The 14,287-nt window shown below is 37.3% G+C and overlaps 1 pseudogene across 1 annotated transcript; it reads right to left on the reverse strand.

The window, feature by feature from the left end:
• Window positions 1-2,294: 2,294 nt before the first annotated feature.
• Window positions 2,295-4,049, reverse strand: LOC128586103 (heterogeneous nuclear ribonucleoproteins C1/C2-like; annotated as a pseudogene). Its single transcript, XR_008380182.1, has 2 exons — window positions 3,574-4,049; window positions 2,295-3,534 (listed from the first exon to the last, which is right to left on the reverse strand). The product of XR_008380182.1 is annotated as a heterogeneous nuclear ribonucleoproteins C1/C2-like (transcript).
• Window positions 4,050-14,287: the final 10,238 nt, after the last annotated feature.

Raw genomic sequence — 14,287 nt, forward strand, 5'->3', positions numbered from 1 at the left:
TGGAAAACATTTCAACTATAAAAATTTCTGGAGTGCATGATCTTTTTCCCTGAAGACTTGACATTTCTGTATTATCCTTCAGCATTATATTGTGGCTGTGGGAAAACTGAGGCTTATCTGATTTTTACTCTTCATAGATTCTTTCCTTATCTTTGAAGTTTAGTATCTTTACCAGAAAAGAGACTTTACCAGTTTGGTTATTTGCATGCATTTTTTAGCTGAAACATTATGTGAACTTTGAATTGACAGATTCCAATATTTATTTCAAAAATGATTTTCAAATTATATTTTTGAATACTTATTGTTTCCTTTTAAAGAGAACTTAAATAAGGTATATTTTATTCCTTTATTTCTTCTCTCGTCCTTTTGAACTCTTTTGGTTTGGTTCAATGTCCTCAAGCTTGTCTTGCACGTTTTTAATTGTTTTATCTATCCTCCTTTGCATTGCTGCCAAACGTGAATTTTATTTTTGTGAGGGTCTTTTCTTCCCTTTCCATTTGTCCTCCAAGTTCTTCTAGCATTTATAAGGGATAGCGTTTCATTAAGTTCTCTGATTTCACAAATGCTGTTCAAAATTTTCACTAGATTCATGACACTGTATTTCAGGTGTATGTCATGGGTTTCTCTCTACTTTGTAGAGGGATATTTCTTTCTTATCTTTTACTTACAATATTTTTTATATTGATATCATGCTTTATAAAATTTGTGCTGACCTATGAATGAGAGAGGTTCTCATTTCTCTAAAAGATGTGTATTCTTAGGTTTTTAAAGGGTGTCTTAGTTGAATTACTGAGTAGTACTAGTTTTACCTTAATCTGTCTCTAATAGCATTATTTCTGATGGTTCGAATCCATTCCTAACAGGAAAATTCTTTTGTCGAGGGAATTCCAAACCTGTTTTACTCATTAAAAGAAGCTAAGTGGACTTGGGCCTACGAATATAGTTTTTCATTAAATTTCTTTTGCTCAAAATGGAACTTTTCTGTTTTATTTGGTTATAAAATAGAACCTTATAGGAAGTATAAATCATAGAAAGCATAAAGAAATAAGCATCAACTGTAAGTTTCCACTTAGCAATAATCATCTTCCATTTTGATGTATATAAGACAAAAAAGTATCAAAAAAGTATGCACATTTGAAGAAAGGAAAAAACTGCATTAAAATTGTAATAGTATATACCAGTAACCAAAGTTGAATACAAGCCAAGTTGAGCACCTCTTCTAATTGCTGAAGTGTAAGATGACTTGAGAATTAAAAATTTAATGTAGTTTTTGCATTTCTTAAAATGTGTATACATTTTTTGACACCTGTCTATGTTTGTGTATATAGTGTATACACACAAATACACAAAAATGGAACATATTTGCATGTGTATACATATACGTGTAATACACATATAATGTATATATTTAGTATGTACATACAGAAAATAATGTGCTCATACTACACATACATAATAATGGGGTCTCACTTTACTTTTTCCCTAATAGTTAGATCTGATGTCTTAAAGTGTGCCTTGCTCTAGGGCATTAGAGCAAATTCACAGGGTGCCATAGGAAGTTTTAAATTTTAGAGGGGAATGCAGTGATAGTGATATATTTTAGCTACACTGTGAACTAGTAGATGGAAGTAATTCACAGTTCCAATGTTAGATTGAGCTGTATACCTTTCAATAATGTCATCTTTGCAAAGCCTAGTCTATGTGATTAAAAGCAAGTAAGTACTTTGTGAAAATTAGCTCAGAACAGGAAATGAAGTTGCCAGTATCCACTTTAAATCCAAGGTTTGAGAAATTGTGTATTGCCTAACATTAAACATATCTCACTAATAAGTAATTGTGGCTAATTAAGAATGAGATACAAATATTATTTTCATTTATGTGTGCTATTTTTTTCAAACATAGAGACCTATATACAGAAAAATCATTTATTATATATATGGTAGAAAAAAAGATATTTTCAGGCCCCCAAGATCTGAAAGTATTTATCCTTTTGCATCTTTTCTCAGTAATCTGTTGGAGAATGCACTCCTTAAAAATGAGGGAATAAATCAAAAAAGACAATCAAGGGAAAAGGAGATTTATCACAGGGGAGCAGTAAAGAAAATTCCCAGTATGATGGTAAGTTGCTAAATTAAATCTTTTGTTCATTTTTCTATTGGGCTATTGGTCTTCTTACTGACTTAAAGAGCTCTTTATTAAGAAGGTAAATGCTTTGTTGTGTTGCAAATTATCTGTAAGTATTTTTGCCTTTTGTTTGTCTGTGGGTATTTTCTTTGCTACACAGAAACTTAACATTTTTTTCTCCAAATTCCTGGTTTAATAAGGACTTATTTTGAGGAAAAAAGGTCCCAAACATCAGGCTGTTCACAAAAATAACCCACAGTATCAACTTTAGAAAACAAATCTTAAGACTATTACACTAATTATTTTTCTAGAGGATGCATTTGACATGCCAACTCTCATTCACAAAAATACATTGTTACATTTGTGTTGAATTGCCCCACATTAGCACTCTTACATGGGGTATAACACATACTTCTAACTCAAAGCTGCTCTTAGGTGCTACTTGAACTAAATGAGATTGCCTTTGCAGTTAGGGAAGCAACTACTGAACTCATGTATGAATGGAAAGAACTGTACTCCCTGCAAGACTAGAGATTATTTTGGAGACAGCTGATAAAAACCATACATCCTTTTTATTGTTAAGTCATAGAGAGGTATCAAAATTAAAAGCAAAACATTACAGGGTAAGACTTAACAGAACTATTAGGAGCATCAAAGGAAGTGAAAATGGGACTAGGCGCAGGGCAATATGAATTAATGAACATGGGAAGGACAAGGCTGGGGACAACAGTGAGCATGTGGTGAAGATACTAGGGGGAGAGGATCTGGTGAGAATTTTGATCTACACAAGCGCCTAGGTAAAGAAATAATGGGATAAGATTTCTAAACCCCACTATGTGCTTAAGAGTCATCCTCGCCATTGGCGCTGTCTCTGTCATCCTCTCCTTCCTCAGGCTCTTTTTCATCATCCTTGATCAGCTCCAGCTGGTCTTCTCCCCGATCTTCATTATCATCATCATCCAGGAGGTCCCCTCCTCAGCAGAGTCATCAGCACCCCCCTCAGACTCCATCTTCACATTAGTCTCATCTTTCTTCAGGGAGCTGCTGCTCTGCTCCTCTTCTGATTTATCATTCTTCAGCTCTACTGCTGCTTGTTTGCTCTGCTCCTTTTCAATTTTTTCCAGGTTTTCCAGTAAAGAATCCACTTTTTGTTTTAGCTGGGTCAACTCCTTCTTAATGGCCTGAAGGTCATCTCCTTTCAACTTTCCAGACTTGGAAGAAGAACCTCACTGTCCACTCTTAGAATTGAAGCCACTTTTCCCCCTTCGTGAGGTGTTTCCTGATACACGCTGGCGTTTTGAGGGCACCACAGCCCAAGCAATAGGAGGAGGAGGAGGAACACGGGCTGGATAAATGTACATCCTGTCATAATAATCCCGTTGAAAGTCATAGTCCAAGTCAAAAGAGGAGCTGAGTAGAGGGGATGGAGAAGGGTGTTCTGGTACTGACCCGTACATCTCCGCTGCAGATCGTTTCACACCTGCTTTTCCTCGATTCACTTTTGGCTCTGCAGCCAGATTAATATCTAAAACTTGGCCAGCAATCATTCTGCCGTCCTCTCCTGCTGCAGCAGCCCGGGCATTTCTCTCATTAACATAATGAACAAAGGCAAAGCCCTTGTGAACAGAGCAGCCCACAGTTTTGCCATACTTGGAGAGAATTGCTTCCACATCAGACTTCTTCACCACAAGAGTGTTGAGATTCCCAAGAATACAAGGGAGTTCATGGAGTGAGGGTCTGTCTTGTTGGTAACATTGCTAGCCATTGCATTTGATGATAAGGTTCTTCACAAAGCGAAATAATGTAGCTGAAGATCAAAAAAATCTCACTCAAGGAAAGTTCCACTAAATTATATATTTCAGTGTTTTGTAACCAGGAGGGGGGAGGGAGAAGAGATTCGATTCTGTGTCTCCTACTCCCGGATTCTATGTCAGAAACTTAACATTTTTATGTAATCAAATTGATGAATCTAAAAATAATTTTAACTGTCAGATCCTATGATTCTGTTAAGTTAGAAAAGGGACTAAACTGGAGAGAGAATAGGGTGTCGGGTGGCATAGATGAATTACAGGCCAGATGTATGGATTATAGCTACAATAAAACTATAAATTACAGAAACTGAGCCAGTCACTTGGATTGTTTGGACTTTCCATTTGTTATCTGTAAAATCATGAGGCTTCTACTAGATATTGCAAAGTCCTTTCCAGCTGTCAGTGTTGACAACTTTTGACTTGACGTAATGGGAGGTTTTTGACAACAATTTTAAATTGGCCCCTGGAAAAATACTAGAAACCACAGACAACAATTTTTTCCTTTTACCTGGGCTACAGTACAGTAGTGCTATCATAGCTCATTGCACTCTCAAACTCCTGAGCTCAAGCTATTGCTCTGCCTCAGCCTCTTGAGTAGCTGAGATGACAGGCATGCACCACCACTCATGGCTAATTTTTAAATGTTTTTTTTTTTTTTTTTTTTTGTGGCCAGGGCCAGGTTTGAACCTGCCACCTGTGGTATATGGGGCTGGCATCCTACTTTGTTGAGGCACAGGTACTGCCCTAATTTTTAAATTTTTTGTAGAGACGGGGGTCTCACTTTTTCTGAGGCTGACCTCGAGTGATCCTCCTGCCTTGCCCTCCCAATATGCTAGGATTACAAGCCTAAACCACCTGTGCCCAACAGACAAGAATTTTAGACAAAACCATGAAAATAATCATCATAAAATGACAAAAAATACAAACTGAAGTGGCAGAAAAGTTCAAAGTGACTGATGCTGAGGGGACATTGAGGAGGGAATGGACGCATTCTCATTTTGGTTGAGGTCTGGTTATCCACCGGTTGTGTGAATAGGAGGTGGACATCAGGAGGACTAGAAATATCAAATTTGTTTCCATGAGTTTCTCCCTAGCAAGAGGAAATAGATGGGAGCTTGCTGAAACTCCACCAGCAATGTGCTTTGAATACAAACATTTTCTTGTTTGTGACAACTCATTTCTGAGTGATAACTCATTCACAAAAGAGAAAAGTGACAGGAGAGCTTTGAAACTCACGAACAGTTTGTGCAACCTTTCCTCACTCAGCTAAGCTTAGGCAGGAGATGGCGAAGGAGTGGGAGATAAAAAGGGATTGATATTCTTATGCTTTTGCAACTCTTTCCCCTTCTCCTTAATTTGCTATCCCAGGTAATTTAGCTTAATCTGTATCTTTGTGCTTCTTACATAATACTGTGATTGGGATGCAGCTTTCATTAGCATTCTCTGCAAACAGGAATGAAGCATTGCATGCATTTGCTTTGATTTGATACTACCTTTAAAATTATTTCAAAATAAATAAAAGGGCTTCATAGCACATTTGCTTTTTTCATACTTCTTTGTTGAGAACATGATTAGTGAAAGAAAATCTCCAGCTTCTGAACTAGACCCCTTTAGTTTTTCATATTTTCTACAGTTAGTTGGTATTATTTCTCACATACATATAGTGATAAGAACATCATAGCTATATAATTTGTGAAGATTTCATTTGGCCTTGTTGAGAATTACACAGAAACTTTTCATTAGTATCTAAGAGAAGATAAAATAAATTCAAAGCCTCTGTCAGGGTATAGGGGTAGGAATTAAGAAAGCCTGAAAATTAATTGTATTTGCACATAGTTAAGACATTCATTTGGGCAACAAGCTATAAAACAGCTGGTTTAGCAGACTAAATGAGTAAATGTGTTAGGCTTTTGGAGCATTTGGAATCAGATGAATTCCAAATGAGAAAAGTAATCCGCACACATTTTAAAAGAAACTAAAATGTATTAGAGAATCTCTGTGTATTAAAGCATATGCATTTATAATCATTGTAAGCTGTTTCAACAATTACTTCATATGGCCATATGATCCTAACCTTTTAAACATGTCAGATACCTTTTTTATTATAAAAATAATCAAAAACATTAGAAAATATTCAGATATAGAAAAGAACACAGTGCCACTACCTTAACACACCATTGCTTGCATTTTGCTATTCACCCTTGTAAACTTTTGTCTTGTGCAGAGTTTTACATGGTTGTGGTTGCATTCTCTGTATGTGGTAGCCTATCAAGTTTGTCTTGATACTTACTCTATTTTTTACAACCTCATTTATAATGGTAGAGATCTATAAGTATTTGTACTGTAACTTGCTTAAACATTACTCATTTGTTGTATATTCTTTCATTTTTCTATTATAATATCAATACTATAAATATATCCTTATATATAAAATCATTTTTACATATTGTAAATACATAATTATTAAGTTAAAGTGTGTAACTTTTTAATGATTCTTGATATATATACCAAATTGCTTTCAAAAAGATTGTACACATTTAGAGTGCAACTAGCAATGTATAAAACTGCCAGTTCAATTGTGCCATCACCAAATTATCATTTCTAACAGAAATAGATTTAATAGATTTACCTTCCTATTGTTTGTATTGTTTATATAATGTATCTTTTTTAAATTGCAGATTAATATGAGGATACAAATGATTAGGTTACACTGTTTGCATTTGTTAGGTAGAGTCCAAGTTGTGGTTGAGCCCTTCATCCAGGAGGTGTGCCAAATACCCTCACAGGTGCCGGTCGGGTGAGACCTTGCCAATCCCTCTTCATCCTGCTCTCCTCTCCTTCCTTCTTACCCCTCCCCTTGACTTTAATTACGCTTTTCTCTTATGTGAGCATGTAATTGTTCATCTACTTATTTCTTATTAGCATTGAGTACATTGGATACTTGCTTTTCCATTCTTGTGATATTTACTAAGGAGAATGTTGAACTCCATCCAGGTTAATAGGAACAATGTAAAGTCTCCATGTTTTTTATGGCTGAATAGTATTCCATGGAATACACGTAGTTTATTAATCCATTCATGTGTTGATGGGCACTTGGGTTGATTCCAAATCTTGGCTGTTATATTTTCTTTCAAATTAATGACCTTGACATAGTAGGCACAATGCTACTGTGAAAATAGAGAGAGAACCGAGCAGGAGATCCAAGTCATTTTGGGTTGAGGTTAGAAGCAAAGGTAAGGAAAGTATGAGGAAGGTGTTTTAGTGGGTGGGAGGTGGCGTGTAGAAGGATTTCTATTAAAAAAAAAACCCAGGTTTCTTCTCTTCTTTTTGGATTCTGGTTTTAAAATTTTACTTATTCTCCTATTACCTTATTATAATTTTGTTCGAAGTAAAGAAATAATTCCTACCGCCTGCACCTTTAGTAAGAGATTTATTACTATTGTCCCAAATGACACTTGCTTTGTGTATGTCAGCTGAAGACAGGGATCTGTGAAGCTTAATCTGGACCCACCTGTTCAATCCCTCCCACTGTCAAAGCTCCACACTCACAGGAAGTCTGACAACAAATTTCTGAGTGCAGTCTACTGAGGGGCAACTTTTGAATCTAAACTCTGATTTTGGAGACTCTAGTAGATATTTTTGAAGTATATTTTACAATTTCTGTCACTTTGAAGTCCTGAGACTTCAAATTGCCTTAGGACATTTGGCTGTTTGTAAATTAGAGCAGGTGATTCAACTGCTTCTGCAATTGGCAGCAGGCAGGGCAAAAGGAGTTGGCCAAAAAGTTATTATGGCTGAGGCACGAGGGAGAGTCTGGGACAGGCTGCTACCATGAGATGTGCATGTGCGTGGGGTGTGAGTGCCTGTGTCCATGTGCATAGACAAGGGTGGTAACAGAGTTTAGGATTACATTTGTTATTTAAGTATCACAGGCGCGAGGAAAATGATAGAGCCCTGTTTTTTGTTTTTAATCTTTGCCTGAAAGCCCTATTTTGCTCTCTGAGTTGAAAACTAGGGCTATTTTCCTGATTCTACTACTCAAGTCAGTGTAAAGTGGATATACCATTGTGTCTGTGCATTAATTAGAGCAAAGACCAAGTCTCTAGGTGTGCATGCATATAACTTTTTGGTCCAGCAGTTGAAATAGGTCTGGTGGGCCACCAAAAGGGACACAGGATTCAGAATTTGGTAAAGATATGAGTGACTTAAGCAGAGTGGTCACTTAAGGAAAAAGAATCAGTAGAACCAGAGAGGTAACAGAAAGGAAAGGTTGACAGCACAATGCTCTTGGGAAATAGTTTACTCAAGGCTGACCAGCTAATAGAAGTTGGAGGAGACAGCCCAGGGTTTGGTGGTGAATTTGGAAACCACAAGCAAGAGAAAATATTGGAATTCAGAGGAACAGTGAACTTGCTGTGGGAGAACATGTTAAAAAAAAGAAAGAAAAGAAAACAAACTTAGATGTGCAGACCTGAAGGCAAAGAGTAAGTAGAGTGAAACGCTCACAAATGTGAGGTAAGTCTTACATTTGTCACTTTAGAAAATCACAATTAAATTTATGTCTTAGAAATTTTAGGATAAAATATACATAGGCATTTCTCTACCTTATTAAAAGTATATAAGAGTTAAAGTAATTCCATTTCTGGATGTGTAGTCAAAAGAATTGCAAGTAAGAATTGGAACAGATGTTTGTATACCCATGTTCACAGCAACATTATTCAAAATAGCCAAAAGGTAGAAGCAACTCACATGCCTGTTAACAGAAGAATGGATAAACAAATGTGGTACATAAATACACTTGTATATATTATATGTGTGTGTTGTATATATAACATAAGAAATATAACCTTACAAAAAGGAAGAAAATTATGACATGTAAATAAACCTTGAGGACATTATGCTGAGCGAAATAAGATAGTTACAAAGGCACAAATACTACATGATTTCACTTATATGAAGTCCCTAAAGCAGTCAAATCCATAGTCAGAAAGTAGAAGGTTGTTTGTGAAAGTCTAGGGCAGGAGTCCTCAAACTGTGGCCCACGGGCCACATGAAGTGGTGTGAATTTGTATTTGTTCCCGTTTTGTTTTTCAAAATAAGATATGTGCAGTGTGCATAGCAATTTGTTCATAGTTTTTTTTTTTAAACTATAGTCCGGCCCTCCAACGGTCTGAGGGACAGTGAATTGGCCCCCAGTTTAAAAAGTTTGAGGATGCCTGGTCTAGGGGAAGCGGGGAATGGGAAGTTAGTGTTTTATGGGTAGAGTTTCAGTTTGGGAAGATTAAACTGAAACTGAACTGTAAACTTAAAAATAGTTAAAATGGCAAATTTTATGTTATGTATATTTTACCACAATAAAAAAAGTGGAAGACTAAAAAAACAAAGACTTACAGCTCATAAAATTATGACAATTTCTTGCCAGCACAGTTTTTGGAACTTTAGGGTTCATTATAGTGATTTAAATTTTTATAACAAATTTTTAAAATCTAAGCTCTTTCACATATACAAGGCTTAGTTTAATCTTTTATGGTTGTTCCTAAACTTGGCTATCAAAACTACATTACATATTACATTCTCTAAATACACAAAATACACATTTCTGGGCCCTGCCCCAGACCCACTGAATCATAATCTGTAAGGCTAGGGGCCAAACATTGGTATCTTAAAGGGCTTCAGAATAATCCCCTCTAAATTACTTTTTCTTTCCTTATACCTGTGGAGAGAAAAAAGTTTTTTTTTTTTTTAGACAATGTCTCACTCTGTCACCCAGACAAGAGTGCCATGGTGTCAGCCTAGTTCACAACACCCTCAGGCTCCTGGGTTCAAGCAATCTTCTGCCTCAGACTAGCAGGACAACAGGTTACTGACACAATGCCTGGTTAATTTTTTCTATTTTTAGTAGAGACAGGGTCTCACTCTTGTTCAGGCTAGTCTCCAATTTCTGAGCTCAAGTGAACCTCTTGGCCTCCCAGAATGCTAGGATTATAGGCATGAGCCATTGAAACTAGCTGAGAAAAAATCTTTTAAATTTTATTTTTTCCATAAATGTATGGAAGACCACATCCTTGGTGAGTGGGATTTAAGTATCAGGTATTATTTGATTTAGAAAATGAAAGAAATTTGACAGCTCTAACATCTCAAATGTTGTAGAGATGTGTGTGTCTGTGCATGCATGTGTGTATGTGAAATATTAAATAATATAAACGTTTTCTTCTTTCAATTGTCTTCCATGAGACCAGTGTAGGACAGGGCCTTTCAGTTTATATACAGAAATAATGCAAATGTTAAAATATTAAATTTCAAGTGAGGAAAAGATGATTCTTAATCTTTTTAACCGAATGCCTCAAAAGATCACAGGATAGCAACAGTGGTTCTAGAACAAATGAGACAGGTGCTCTGCTAGAGGATTTCTCACTAGAACAGTTATTTAATGACAAATGTGATTTGTTTTGAACAGACTTCTTTTTATTGTGATTCTGAGTATCATATATATTTAGTCATTAATTTTTTTCTTGTCCCACCTTTTATTTTACCTGAAAAATTATTACCAACCAACTTTTCTGCCAGCCCCAGAACTTTAAGTACACCTTCATGATTGGCAAGAGATCAATGCAATTATTTAAGGCATGAAAATAAGCATACTCACTCTTCATTACCTTAAGAAAAACTGGACAAAAAACTAAAAGCATTTTAATAAGTTTGGCACAGCAAGATATTAACAACTTAAGGCAGCAGTTTCCCAGTGCACCGCCTCTTCCCCAGCCTCATGGAGTGGTCTTATCACAAAGAAAGGAAAAAAATAGGAGCCGGCTGCTCCCATGAAGGATTGTGGTGAAGGCAAACCTTAAGAACTGCAGCCCTGTGGACAACTGAGTACCTGTCTTTTGGGAGATATCCTGATGAGGAAACCAGGCAGAGACATCTCTGAAATCTGTCAGCTGATCCAACATTAGTCCTTAGTGATGCAGAAGGTTAAGCGTGGCCGGCACAGGGCTGTGCTCAATTGAGGGACAGTAGGAAGGTGACTGCCATCGAATGAGGACCTGGGCCCTCCCCATTTTTGCTAGGCCTTGTCAGCCCTGGAATCCTTGTACATCTCTCTTGAAGGGAGTGGGAGTATGTATAGTACCAAGGAGTGATATTGACCACCTGCTTTCCTACCTACATGGCAGGGGCTCAGCACCAGGAATAACTTGATACAAAAAAATAAGGTGAACAATTCCAGAACCTTGTGTTATGGAGCAACTTACATTACAGACAATGATAGATAGTATTTATAATTTCCTTTAAAAATTGGTTTTCACAAGATATGGGTTGTGTGTGTGTGTTTAGGGATGAGGGACTTTTATTTTACCTACAAGAAAGATGATTCTTTCCCCGAGTCAAGGGTAGGAGAAAGAGTAAAAGATTCTGGAGCTGGTTCTGAGCAAAAGTCTAAGAGACCCTCTTGAAGGAAAGATCAATGCAAATTTGGGGAGTAAAGGGTTTTCTAGGATTACTTTATACAAATTCTGTTTTTAGGGCTGAATTAGCTGCTTTTAGAATCCATATACACTTTTTTATTTTGCATTTTTCTTGTTATAATATGGTAGGTTTTCTGTTGAGGGTATGTGTGAAAATACCAGTGGGGGAGCAGATTTTCTTTTTAACTGATTAAAATGTGTGGAGCTGCTGTGATGATTTCCTCTGTGTTTCCTTTGGCTGCAGATAATACCACAAAGCTAACTCAGTGACGCACATGGACAGCTGATAACAGCTGACACATGTGAATCTTGAGCCAAGAGTATATTATCAGAAAACGAGCTAAAAACCCCGTAAAACTCCCCACCGTCTGACTTGAAAACATTCTTTTGAAATCTTTTAATAACATGGTAGATAATATGTTTAATTTAATCCAAAATACTTTATGTCCCTATAATGAGTAGGAGCTAGATACATAACCTAAGTGTTACTATATTCTTCCACAGCAGAATTCTGAGAATTACACAGAATTGGTATCATTCTTTAGGATTTACAGCTAAATATTGGACAGTCTTTATTTGCCTTTTAAAATGTAATTTTAATATTGTGATCAAAGTTAAACATTGGCAGAGTTTAAAAATTCAAATACTACCCTAAGGTTTACAAAGAAAAACATTAGCTCTTTGTTAAACCCATTCCCACCACAGATTCCTATTCCCTAGATAAACCTCTTTCAATCATTTTATTTTTTGTATCTGTTAGGTACTTTGATATTTTAAGGTAATCTGATCATACTTTTATTTCTTAAGTTTTAATTCATAAAAATTATCTAATGACTTCTTAATATTGAAGATATAAATTTTGGTCTTTTCCACCCCCACTTCTCTGTTCATAATTTTCTTTTCCTAGCCTTTTGATGCATTTTTTGATTCAATGATTTTGGTACTTTTTGGGTTAAATTTCAAGTTTATTGTGATTATTCAAATATCATACCTACCAAGTCATAATGAGTTATGATATTTCTCTTATACAGCTTTTTATTTTTCATACTAATTGCTTTCTGTCAAGTTTAGTTTTCTTTGCGCCCATCATTGATTTATTCCCATGCTTCCCTCAGAACTTGAGTTCTCTTATCTCTCCATATACTCAGATGCACCAGTGTGGTTGGTGTCTGTGAAGACACACTGATGAGCTCTCCTCTGAAAGAGCCTACTACAGGAGGCATAGCACTGGCCTTCAGTCACTGCTCCTATGAATGCTTAGGCCACTCTTCTCTTAGGTGCTCCCAGCCAAGGACTGAGGATGGCAGGAGTATTAGTAATATCAACAAGCTACCATTGCTTGGGGACTCCTGTCCCAACTGGCCTGACTGAGGATGGCAGAAGTATTAGGACTCATTCCTCCTAATATCAATAAGCTACCATTTGAGGACTCCCCTCCCAACTCCTCTCCCAACTCATTCCTCCTCTTAGAACCGTGCTGTGGTCTGGAACTTTCCTGCTCAATTCTTCCTTCCCTCTCTCCTTTTCTTTCTTTCTTTCTTCTTCTTCTTCTTCTTTTTTTTTTTTTTTGTAGAGATAAGAGTCTCACTTTATCGCACCCGGTAGAGTGCCTTGGCGTCACACAGCTCACAGCAACCTCCAACTCCTGGGCTTAGGTGATTCTCTTGCCTCAGACTCCGGAGTAGCTGGGACTATAGGCTATTTTTTGTTGCAGTTTGGCCGGGGCCAGGTTTGAACCTGCCACTGTCAGTATATGGGGCCAGGGCCCTACCCGCTGAGCCACAGGCGCCGCCCACTTCTCTCCTTTTGAACAGGTCATATGTGCATCACAGCCTGAAATCTTTCCCTGCCTGATCCTGGCCTAGCCTCCTTTATTCTTCATGAAAATTCTTTGCACCTCTCATCACATTTCATCTTGGCACCTGTTTCTCAGAGGACTTGAATGAACACAGAGGTATTGGGAAGCATCTAAGAAAACAGGCACTGAGATGGGAATTTGGGACTGGGTTACTTTTTGCCCAGATGGAGAGGAGGTCCCAGTCCTTAGCAGGGTGTGGGCTCAATGGAATCTAGTATGGTTGGAGGCCCAGTCACTTGGAAGTTTCACATGTGGTGATGTGAGATACTAGATAGCCAAAGGGCTGATTATTGCTAAGTTGTCTAGATATCCTACAAAAGATAATGGAAAACTAAGAGTAGATAACAAATAATTAAGAGCTAAATGTGGGCACCAAAGAAACTGTTGGTAACTTACAAATAAGTGTCTATTTTCTATATTGGAAGAACATACGGCTGAGGAGCAGACATAGAATTTTGTACTTAAACTCATAAAGCCTCAGAGACATTTAAATACTCAGCCAAGACAGGCTCTGGAACCCCAGCACATGACATAGAGACTGTGGGAGAATGTCCTCGAGGGTTTTGATACTATAGATCCCCTGAAACCTCAGAGTTTACAGAGATACCACAGCCAGGACTAGTGCTTCCCCTGTGGGAAGATGCTGCAAAGCCCTCATCCCCAGGAAGCAAGAGCCCTCAGGAATTCCTTCATCTCCTCTCCTGGCTGAGCTGACAGCTAGGCCCAAATCCCAACATAGCTTCACTGGGAATCTGCTGAGTCTGATAAGAGAGGAAAGAAATCACACACTAAAGGAATGGTAAGAATTAGTATTTACTCTAGTGATTGGATTTTTGGGAGACCCAGAAATGAGATTGTATAAACAAAAATTTATTGACTTGGTACTTTGTTGGGGTAAAGGATTTAACATTCTGGCAAGGACTCCACATACTGGAACAAACTTACTGCCAGCATGGACCTTAGAAACCTGGAGGGAGAGTGAAGTAAAAAGAGCACTTAGTAAAGCGAGAATTACAAAGGCTGAGGAGATT

This window comes from Nycticebus coucang, chromosome 5 (genome assembly GCF_027406575.1).
Source record: "Nycticebus coucang isolate mNycCou1 chromosome 5, mNycCou1.pri, whole genome shotgun sequence".
Classification (NCBI taxonomy): Eukaryota; Metazoa; Chordata; class Mammalia; order Primates; family Lorisidae; genus Nycticebus; species Nycticebus coucang.